The sequence below is a fragment of the Empidonax traillii genome, unplaced genomic scaffold (assembly GCF_003031625.1).
Source record: "Empidonax traillii isolate 1590-97213 ecotype Southwest subspecies unplaced genomic scaffold, ASM303162v1 scaffold1691:size291431, whole genome shotgun sequence".
Classification (NCBI taxonomy): domain Eukaryota; kingdom Metazoa; phylum Chordata; class Aves; order Passeriformes; family Tyrannidae; genus Empidonax; species Empidonax traillii.
In genome coordinates this window covers 137,384-148,215 of record NW_020956884.1, presented here as the reverse complement: position 1 = coordinate 148,215, position 10,832 = coordinate 137,384, and the positions used below count along the sequence as shown (strand labels likewise).

The following is a 10,832-nucleotide window of genomic DNA, read 5'->3' as shown; positions in this document are numbered from 1 at the left end:
AGCCCTACTTGAAGCTGTCTGAAATAATGGACAGACACGCACCAGATGCCTGATGGAATTAGCTCATTTTTCTGCTCTCCAAACAACAAAACCTTTAAAAGTCCCACTGTCAGCCTGTTGCTTTTGTCAGGGTGACACTGTTCTTGACTGGAATAATAATCATGTCATTCAGTTCATGAACATCATCTCTCAAATGGGTAATTAATCAAACTGCTGGTATTTGTAAGAATTGATATGTACGCAGGTAACCCAGAGGACCAAACCACAGCTAAGGTGTGATAGTTTGGACCTGGCTCCCCGCCAAATGCATAAACTTATAGTAACAAACCCCTCCCTCTCCCTTATTCTCTTAGAGTAAAAGAAAAAAAAAAAATGGAAGAACCCAAAACCAATCGAATTATATCAAAATATATCTTTTTACATATATCACAGTTAAATACAATTAAAATACTATGTACACATCAAAGGGACCCCAAACACCCCCCAAAGGGAAAGGGAAAAAGGGATAAAAAGAAAACTGAAAAAGATATGCACAATCGAAACCCGGGAACAACTCAATAAAGAACTAATAAAAGGAAATCTTACTACTGTCCTTGAGAGAGCAGAATCGCGCCAATCGACCACCAGCCCTCTCTGCCTCCCAAGGCCTACAAGGCCTCACTCCTCCATACGCAGAACTGACAGCAGATAACCTGTTCCTTCAGATCCACCGGAAGAGAAGAGGGCAAAGGCTTCTCTCCCTTCTTATTTATACTCTGTTTTACGTAAAAATCGTATGGAATACTGAGAACATGGCCACTTCCTTGGTTACAAGCTGGTTGCCAGGAAGGCCTAGATTAAAACTATCACATAAGGTATTAAAGAAAAGTTTATTCCAAAGTTGGAAACCCTGAATACACTGCAATATATTACTGAATGATCATGCAGCATACAAAAGAAGTGCCCAGCAAGCCTATTTCTGGTGCTGTTAGAACAGCACCTCAAGGCTGTGTTCTCCCCTGTGCTTTTATGGTCTCAGTCTCTCCCAGCGGGGGCCTCACAATATGTCTGCGAGAAAGTGTTATCTCTACATAGGAATCCTACTTCTCAAAACAGGCAGAGAATAAATATCAATAGGTGTAATAAATGGGATTTCCCCACACTGGTCTTTTCCAGGCCTAGTTCTCCTAGCAGCAAAAACTTCCTTGAGCGAAATATCTTTTTCCTCCTCGAATAAATCTTCTGCATCTAATTTTTCTGTCCCTACAGTATTGTTTACACCATCCTCAATCTTCAGATACTAATTTTGCACGGTTAGTTGAATCTGTTCCTGAAACATCTTGGTATCAATCTAAATTGGCATACTTCCTAGCCCTCCAACTTATCAAATCCAACCTTTTAAGGCACATTTGCATGATAAAGCCCCATGGTCCATTACAATGCTTGAACACACAAATTCAGTGTGGGAGAAACAAGCCTTTGTGACTATGCTCTACAGCTGGATGCAAACCCATTTTCAGCTGATATGATGTAATTGAACCAGAGTTTGTAATTACTCCCATTTAAGAACTATATGGATCTGTAAAAACAAAACATTGCTGTTTTAAATATTTCACCACTCTGGAATCTTGAGTGGAATATTTATGGTACATTTTGTCAAAGATTTTGTAATTTCACTGGTCCTAATTCTACATTTTACATTCTACAGAGTAATGGCTGGTTAAGTACTAACAACAATTGGACCACTGGTAAGTGGCATAACATGACCGGCTGTATATATGCCAACTGCTTATCACACTATTTGAATAAGCCACACTTGCCTACTCAAATTTGATCATCCTGACAGTGAAAAGGAGACTTATCAATGGTGTGAGGAATATTTCCCTAGATATTCTTATGAAATCAAATGGGTGGCCTACCATTCTAGCATCCAGATAGTTTTGGCTCTGTAGCACAAACACATAAAAGTCTTCCACAACAGTGAGAAGTACTTGTACCATAGCACATCTTGCTCTCTGTGCATTTTAAACCAAAAATTTAACTACTCCCTTTTTAAGCAACCATTAGCCTGTATGCCATAAGCATTGATCCCCTGGTAAAAACACTTATTTAGACCTATATCACAATTAGCTATTCAAAATTGCTGGGCCATAGATTATCTTCTAACATCACAAGGAGGTGTATGTGTACTGTCAAACACCACTTGCTTTTATACTAACAAATCTAAACAAATCAAATATCATATAAACATAATTCACAGACAAGTTCATACCTTTCACCAAATGACTTGAGCAACCCTTGTCAGAAGGTCTATCAACTACCTGGTTTTGGTTGTGGTCTTGGTTACCTGACTTTAGAGCATGGGTCTGTCATGTTCTGTTAATATTAACTGTGTTGCAATTACGTTATTTTGCATTATATCTTACTTTAAATCTTTATGCATATCAGTTACTAAAAGTCAATGTTTTATACTCTCCTCCCTCCTCATATAAATAGCCTTGGGACAACAAGCAGCCCATTACTGCAGTGGAATCCTCTTTATGACCTTATTACTAAGTTGCAGGCTGTGGGCAAGAGGTGATGGTACCACTACCACTGGCATCCTTCCCTGTTTGTGATGGTGTCAAGGGGTGGGGTGTGACTGGTACCCCCTGCTCCCAACCCCTGGTAATTTGGTTAGCATTACTAATGTCATTTTATAAGGCAAACAACCATTCTCTGTGACCGAGCTGGTTATGTATTTGTTCCCCTCATTATGAGGCCCTGAAGGTCCTGTGAACCAAGTAGATAAATTAAACACATTTCTTCTCTCCCACCCTATCAGCCTCAAGATTCCTGGGTACCAGGCTAACTACTCCCTTCCTTACCAGCCTTGAAGGCCACAGGCAACCCAGATAACAAGGTATTGATGACTCTGTCACAGAATAGGGAAGCGTAACTGTGAGAGACTGAAATGGTTAATGGCTTAAACATTGTTAAGATCATTGGAGGACTTTTGTCCACTGTAGCAAACTAACAAAGCAGGGGGACATTCATACCTAACCTAAAGGTATTCATCTCTTCTGATGGGCCATAATGGGGTATAATGGACTCAACTTCAGGGATGTAATAGGCAGCTGTAACATCTTAGAAGGTGTCAAAGAGTCTTGAAATGTCCTGTGATCCAGTATTACATCATCCAGTGTAAAACTCCCTGCCCCAGGGGGAGGTACAGGAGTGTTTCCACCTAGCCTAAGCATAATATAAACCCAAAAGACTCTCTGTTTCACAGGCTTTTCCCCCCTACCCCCAACCTCAACCATCACTTTGACAGGACTATGACCATCACTTTCATTCTAGTCTGCTTCAAGGGATCTATTAATAAGAACCTGGGTTACCCTTGCCTTCATGGGTGGGTCGTAACAGTAATGGAGCAGTTACAAGTCCTAAGTGAGAACTCAGACTAGAACTGCTGCTGGACAGTGAGACCTGTGACCTCCCAGTGGCCAGGGATGCCTCTACAATCACCTGCTTCCTCTGAGTACTGAGTGACAAGTATTCTTTTATATGTTTTTTGAGTCTAGATTATAATTGTTATGTTGATACAGCAAACCAAGTATTAAGATTTGACCTTATCTGCAGAGGGTCCTGGTGATTAGAAAACATAAGCTAAGTGGTGCTATAAAATTCTGTACTACGCTACTTAGAAAATTATACTACACTGATTCTGCTTATAGAAATCTTGTGCTATTCTGATTATAAATTATATGCTATGCTAATCATAAAATCCTGCTAAGAAAAATAAATTTTTAATTGTAACTATGACTTAGTACTGTCATAATTCTGCCAAATATCCCTAAAAGAACCTATCTGTCCCTCGGTTTTAGGCGACACCATGAGATCTAGATACATTTATTGATGTCTACTGTAGTGTATCACTTGCTAGTTATGCTGTTAAATCTCTGCAAGAAAAAAAACCCCATGCTAATCAATACATTAACTTTCAAGTTCAATGGAAGGTATGATATATATTTTGGATAAAATTAAGGTTAAAAACAGATATACCAGAAATGTTAGAGCAGTTCAAATAAAAGGGTAGTTAGAAGACTTTTGCATTGAAATTTACTGCAAAACTATTTGCTAGTTAAGAGTTCTGACATACTAAGTTCCTGTTTCATTAACATTTTCTAAAGCTCTAAGCACTTCAACTCATGCAGTCACCTAAAAGTAAAGTTACCTTTTTTGTGGCAGACTAATGCTTCAACACTGTCATGAAGTTTCCTAAGTTGCTTATCCAAATTCTCAAATTGCTGTTGTTTTTCTTCAAACCACTGACAAAAGAGGAAAGAGTCTAGGATTATAATTTACATTACCAACAGCATTCTTTGTTTTAAAGAAGCAAATTATCCATTTATTGTTAGGATGGTCAACTGATACATCTAAGATACATCCTGGCCTGTATCAGGAACAGTGTGGCCAGCAGGAGCAGGGAAGTGATTCTTCCCCTGTACTCAGCACTGATGAGGCCACACCTGGAGTACTGTGTCCAGTTCTGGGCCCCTCAGTTCAGGAAGGATGTAGAGGTGATGGAGCAGGTCCAGAGAAGAGCAACTAGGCTGGTGAAGGGACTTGAATACAAGTCCTATGAGGAGAGGCTGAGGGAGCTGGGGTTGTTTAGCCTGGGGAAGGCTCAGAGGAGACCTCATCACTTTCTACAGCTACCTGAAAGGAGGTTGTAGCCAGGTGGGGGTTGGTCTCTTCTCCCAGGCAGCTATCAGTAAGACAAGAGGGCATGGTCTCAAGCTATGCCAGGGAAGGTTTAGGTTAGATGTTAGGAAGGAATTCTTTACAGAGAGGGTAATCAGGCATTGGAATGGGCTGCCCAGAGAGGTGGTGGATTCTCTGTCCCTGGAGGTATTTAAGATGAGGCTGGATGTGGCACTTAGTGCCATAGTCTAGTAACTGTGGTGGTAGTGGATCAAGGGTTGGACTTGATGATCTCAGAGGTCCTTTCCAACTCATCTGATTCTATGATTCTGTAAGAATTCAAGCCAATAAGCAAATTACTATCTTATTTTCTATTTCTACAGCTTTAAAATGCAATTGTTGAGCTTTATTAATGTGATTCATTATTCAAGTAAAAAAAATGAGCTCTTACTGCATCTGATTCATTCATCTTAATTGTCATTTTGTTGACAGCATCAGCAGCCTTGTTTACCATCCTCAATATTCCTGCTCCACTCAGAGCCTGGGTGTTAACAGCTCTAGGCAGCTGGAAATGAATGACAAATAAGGGCAGACTGGTTAAAAGGCTAGAGGTTTAACTGGGTAGAAGAGGGAGAAAAGGATAATCTATTTTCCCTACTCCTGTGTGTTACAATATAGTGGAATCCAATTTCTCAGTTTTACTATTTTTACATTCTCAGAGGAAAACTTAACAATACAATTTACTTTTCTTCTATACCTTTACATTTAAATGGAACAAAACCCCAATTTGCCAGAAGTTATGAACTAGCCAAAGGCCCTAACTAGTCAGCTATATACTACAAAGAATAAACTGCCATTACAGAAACAGAAAAGCTTAGATTTATAATTAGATACATAAATTCTGTAAAACACTTCATTATAATGCAAGATTCACACTGTGTACAGATCAGAGAAAGTTGATGTCCTTTTGCTTTTAAATATAGGCTAGGTTTCAAAACCTACCTCATGAGTATTGAGAGAACTGTACATTTTTGAGATACTTAGAAATCCTCATGAATAATTTAAGAAACTTGCAATTGATATTATTATTTGTTAACGTTAGTCTATCAGGCCACTTACCCTTCGTATCTGATACTTTGTGTCAACAGCATTGACACTTTATCTAACAATCAAGGCTTCTGTGACTTATTAGCATAGCTAAGATATTGACATTGGCTAAAAGACAATATACTATAGTATATAGTATACAATATAGTATATATATATATATATACTATAACAGCAAATCCACTATGCACATTTATAGGCTTATGTTTCCAGAGATATAACAGATAATCTGTTCCGCAATATATTTCATTTTGTGAAAGGTGCCAGATTGATAACACTGGTGACTGAGGTCCTCTATCCATAAAACATCTAGCATGGCCAGCAGCACTTCATGCCTGCTTACATTATGCCAATAAACCTCTAGCTTGACTCCTAGAGGCAAGAACTGCTTCCAAACCAGTTTAATTCATGATGTTATTTAACCCTTGGTGGCACTGATTATGGATTTTCACTCTGTGTATGGTGAGCTTCACTCAGAACCAGAAAGACCAACTCACTTGGCAGAAGTAATTGAACAGCAGATTTATCAGAGGTAGAGGCAGTAGGCTTTGTATACAATTACCTAATTAGCCTTTTGTCACTGCCCCATGAAGGGTAAGATCCGATTTGATTTCATATAAATTTAGGAGATTAGGTCTCTACAAAGAATGCATTACTTACCATGTCTGGAAACAAATAAGGAACTTAAAAGACTTTAAAATACCTCAGAACTTTCCAAGAATAGCCTCTGGATCCTGCAACAAGACAGGGTGCTTTACTGTTCTTTGTAGATACCTATGATTTAAAAAAGTTCAAATATTAGATAACAAAATGGATTTCATGGACCTAACAGAATTGGAAAGCGTCCTTCAGCTAAAGAATGGCTGCAATGCAGGCAGCATGTAACCTTTCTTCATTATCTAATAGGGTTTGAACAGTTGCAAAATCACCACTAAAGACAAGTTGCAATAGTTTCTAACCTAGTTTGTTTATAGGAAACTTAAGGTGTCATAATTTGCCATAAATCTATGTTGCACAGTATTAAAATAATAGACTTGATATTTTTAACACCTCAGTGAAGGCTTCCTGGTCTAACAACAATCAAATTAAATGAACTATTTATTTGTTGGCTAGACAGCCTTCAACCTATATTAGTTCTATGGGACTCATCCACCCAGAAGTTAAATTAGTGCAACTCCTTCTTTTTGCAATTTTTTGCATTTCTACTTGGATCTAAAAACTACTGATTGTACAAATATGAGTTGAAGAGGGAAATTTCTAGTTCTCATTCACTAAAAACTGCTGCAAGTTTGTCATAACTGATTTTAATATTATATATTAACAGAAAGTGTCTGACATTTACAAGAATGCTTTACAGAAACTTAATACCTAAAAATATTATGGGAGCATGATAAAGTATTCAATACTGACAACTAATATGAGCATTATTAACAATATTTGTACTTTTTGCTAGAGCTTTAGTTTTGCTCAAGCCTCAGCTGTAAAGTACCAGAACTGCCCCACTATAGTCACAAATTGCTTGTAAACTGTCCTAGAGAGTTATATAGACTGGGACTTAACTGAAGGTTTGAGTATACTGATATTGTAAACACAATGTATTTTCTCCATCCTTCATTAGATATGACCACCAGAGGCTTATTTTTCTTCCCAGAGAAGCTACAAGTTGCAGTGAAACTATTTAATACATTAGATTGCTCAACTCTTCCTTGCTTGTTCTGAGAGTCAATAGCAAGTACAAGTTAAAGTTGACACAGCAAAAGAGCTTTTTCTTTTGAAATTTACTAATAGAGATAGCACTTACTGCAACGGTGATAACATTTTCACTGGAGACAACTACAGGTGTATGCTTGAAGACACCTGTCAGACTTGTAGCACTTAAGTTCACTATTCTATGAATTAAAATGAATTCAATGAATTAAAAAAAAAAGGTACATTGCTTTTCTGTTCACTTTTCCCATAGTTCTGGGCAATCTAGAAAAAGCAATCTAGAACAGATTTCTTTGATCTTTCTGGGACACATTAATCTGTTTTCCTCAGCTTTAGGAAACAGCAACATAACCATTGCCTCTAAATACCTTTTGCACACCTCAGTAGGTAGGTAATGTTTTGGTTCTGAATGGAAAAGCTAGCTAAAATTGGCTCAGGAATAGGATGAAAAAGTTGCTCATTGCCAGATAAGACTTTCAGGGTCTTCCTGAAAAAAGAAACGGAATGTACCATGAAATCTTCCCAAGAGTGTCAAAAGTACTGAGGAGTCTCTTCCCCAGTATGGGAAGAGTGCTTAACATCCACTGAAAGTGGTATATTACTTTTACTTCTTAAAAAAAAAAAAAAAAAAAGAAAAAACAATACTTTAAGCATGCACACAAATTTGTGAATTAAATTTTGCCTAAGCTGAGTTCTGTTATTCAACTGACCAACCAAGAAGGAAAAAAGTCATATCTATCACAGAGACCTTAATTTGTCTGGAAGTGGTTGTTCATCATCATGGCTAGGCTTTGCGAACGAAGATTTGAGAAGGGCTCTACCCAGGCTTACTACAAGAGCACTGATGGCTAAAATGGCCAATGTGAGATAGACAAGTCTGATTGCAGAAGGCACAGCAGAAAGACTCCCCAGGTGATATTGACAAGATGCGATTCTTTCTGCATTGTCTTTTCTCCTCGAGAGTGATCCTGTGTGTGTTCTCAAAAGAAGCAGCAGCGTTATAAATAGTGTGCCTCCAGTCCTCCCAATTGGAAGCCAGGGTAGACTCCAATCCCATATTTTATTCCAAGTCTTCATATCTTATAACACCACTTTTTCAGCAACAGGATTGTTGTATAGCCTGGATGTGTTTCAGAGTTCTGCTCCAAGTGACAGAACTATTTCAGTAACTTCAGGGTGTGTATTGAGTTTTGGTGGAAAGGTTTTGGTAGTGGGGGGGCTGCATTGGTGGCTGCTAGAAGTTCCCTTTGTCCAATAGAGCCAAGATGGACCCACTGCTGGCCAAGGTTGAGCCAATCAGTAATGGTAGTAACACCTCTGTCATAACATATTTAAGAAGAGGAAAGAAGTTATTGCACAGAAGAAAACTGTAGCCAGAGTGAGAATATTTGAGAGAAACAACTATCCAGTCACCAAGGTCAGTGAAGACAGAGGGGGAAGAGGTGCTCCAGGCATTGGAGCATTCTCCTGTAGCTCATGGAGAAGACCATGCTGAGGCAGGCTGTCCCCCTGTAACCCATGGAGGTTAATGGTGGAGCAGATGTCCACCTGCAGCCTGTGGAGGACCATGCCAGAGCAGATGGAAGCCTGAGGTAGGCTGTGACCCCATAGGAAGCCTGCGATAGAGCAGGCTCCTGGCAGGGACCTGTGGAGAGAGGAACCCACACTAGAGCAGGTTTTCTGGCAGGACTTGTGACCCTGTGGGGGACCCATGCTGGAGCAGGCTGTGCCTGAAGGACCACACCCTGTGGAAGGCACTCACACTGGAACAGATCATGAATAACTGTAGCCTGTGGGATGGACTCACATTGGAGAAGTTCGTGGAGGACCGTCTCCCGTGGCAGGGAGCCCATGCTGGAGCATGGGAAGGAGACGTCTCCCTGAGGAGGAAGCAGCAGCAGAAATACGGGATGAACTGACTGTAACTTCCATTCTGCCCCCCTGGAAGGAGGAGATGCAGAATCGGGAATAAAGTTAAGTCTGAGAAGGAGGGAGGCGGGGGGGAAGGCGTTTTTAAGATTTGTTTTAGCTCTCATTATCCTCCTCTGATTTGATTGGTAATTGTGGGACCAAGTTGAGGCAGCTGCACCTGCATTCAGTTAATTAGAACCAAAAAGGATTGTCAATGTTTTGACAAAGAGAGTTCTGTGTTCTCAAAGTGGGAAAACCGTTTAATGGTCTGCATGGTTTGCTGTGGCTGAAAACAGCCACAGAATGATAGTGTGATTGTGTGAAGTCAAAACATCAGTTTAGCAAGAATCCTGGGAATTCGGGTTAGCTGAATGACAACACCAGCTGCTGTTTATCAAATAACACTAATAAAAGGGAAACACAGAGACATCTTCAGAGAATCCCGAAAACCAAATCATGTGCATGCAGTCCCATTCCTTCATGGTTGATAGTAATAAGTTCAATTAATTTCCCCAAGTCAAGCCTGTTTTGCCCATGACACTAATTGGTGAGTGATCTTTCCCTGTCCTTATCTCGACCCACAAACCCTGTACCATTGAGGAGGGAAGTGATAGAGAGACTTTGGTGGAGACCTGGCATCCAGCTAAGGTCAAAACGCCACAGGGTGCAATTTTACGTAGTGAACATTAAGATGTATGTCAAGCTTTAGTGATGGACAGATGTAAGATAGGACAACCTATCAGTATTTTGAGGGTCAATATCAGATCAGATGCTCTTCTATTGTTAAAGAAATGGAAGGATGGTAGCAACAAGATTCTGAAGAGATATTTTTCCAATTAAGATTGATTCTGTAACTCCAAAAGCTCAAGAAATTCATATATTATGCATTAGATATGCTCTTTGACATACAATCAAACCCCTCTTATTTCTATTTATTTTCTACTTTGCCTGAAACTGTTAAATTGTGTACTCTTTTCATATGATGTAATAATAACATAGAATCACATCACAGCAATAAGCATATTATAAAATCATACCAAAATTAAGTCTGCATACTTGACTCAGCTGTATGTAACCATAGGGGGCCAAGATGGTGGGCGGGCGGGTGGCCACATGCTTGGCATGCTCCTGCAGCTGGATGGTGGGTGGTGAGGGACTCACTCCTGCTCCTGTGGCTCGTCGTCGAGCTGCATGCATGGGAGACGCTGCCATGCCAATCTGTGCAGTCGATGTCAAGGAGAAGCCGTTGGGAGCTCTGTCTCGACGGTGGAGTGGCAGAGCGGGTGGTGGATGGCCAGTGACCATACAGAGGGGTGGCCGGGCCGGGCAGGAACCGGAAGTGGGCTGGACGGACCTGGGGGTTCCCTGGACCTACAGGGGGGCAAATGGGGCAGTCCCATTTGGGGGGGTCACGAGTGGACAGTGTGAGGAGGGGGTTGAGG

General features: G+C 40.2%; 1 pseudogene; it reads right to left on the bottom strand.

Moving 5' to 3' along the window:
* Window positions 1-4,173: 4,173 nt before the first annotated feature.
* LOC114070797 overlaps window positions 4,174-10,832 on the bottom strand; it is a 104,061-nt pseudogene continuing 97,402 nt past the window's right edge.